Source organism: Ciona intestinalis, chromosome 12 (genome assembly GCF_000224145.3).
Source record: "Ciona intestinalis chromosome 12, KH, whole genome shotgun sequence".
NCBI classification, from domain to species: Eukaryota; Metazoa; Chordata; class Ascidiacea; order Phlebobranchia; family Cionidae; genus Ciona; species Ciona intestinalis.
In genome coordinates this window covers 1,475,025-1,476,236 of record NC_020177.2, presented here as the reverse complement: position 1 = coordinate 1,476,236, position 1,212 = coordinate 1,475,025, and positions in this window count along the sequence as shown.

The window sequence follows — 1,212 nt, the reverse complement described above, 5'->3', positions numbered from 1 at the left end:
GGGTAATAAACGCATAGAAAATCCAAAAATATGTAAAACCGTATCCTCACGACTCCCATAGATCGTTGTTAATTGTTTAAAACACGATCAGGATGTTTGGATATTATGTGCTGTTGGGTTATTCTTGAGGTAACCTAGTAAAAATTGGAGAGTTTTAATATTTTAACAGTCAATGTATACAGCACTATTTTTACGGTGAATGGAAACACTTTTTGTGCAAGAGCGTTCAAAACCTCTAAACTCCTATATATATATAATATAATAAATATAACATACAAGCCCATTTATAAGAGCCCTACACTCTTTCTTGGTTAATAATTTGAACTCATTTCAAACAACCACGCTACAACTTTTTTGTATTATTACTCTTTCTGAATAGGTCTAAAGTTTAAGTTTGTTAAATATCTATTGATTTCATTTGCACTGTTTGATATTCATATTAATTCTTCGGTAGATATAGTGGGGTGGGGGAAGATGGGACACCTTTAGCAAAAAAAATATAAATATCCTGGACACCTTTTCATTCTATTTTCTCGTCTTTTTTGGTAGTAAACAAAGAACATTTAAAGAGTTATAAAACCGTATCCCCACGACTATCACAGACTGTTGTTAATTGTTTAAAACAAGATCAGGATATTTGGATATTATGTTTTAAAGATGTCCCATCTTTCCCACCCTACTATACAAAAGTAGGGGGGGAGAAGATGGGACACCTTTAGCATATAATAATATCCAGATATCCTGATCGTGTTTTAAATAATTAACAACGGTCTATGAGAGTCATGAAGACATAGTTTCCTATTTCTTTAAATGTTCTTTGTTTTCTACTAAATGGAACGAGAAAATAGAGTTAAAAAGTGTCCCATCTTCCCCCATCCTACTGTATATACTAAAATGTATTTGGATTTTTGAAATATTTGGCAGTACGTGCTTAAGTGTTCCAACTTCCCCCACTGTACTATATTGCATTTGAAAATTACTGTGGCGTATCTTTATAGGTTTAGCAAATAATCGATTTATTCTGTTTGGTTTAAACGCGTTTTATTATTTGCCTGCACAAGGGTCTTGTTGAGAATAAAAATATTTGAAACTTTTCGCCTCGGGGTATGGAGCAACGAAGTTAAGCTAAATATAACGACAAAAATAACAAATTCCTCAGAATTTCGAAATTCGTGTAAGCATATAATACCGCGGCATTACAGTTTGGTCAAA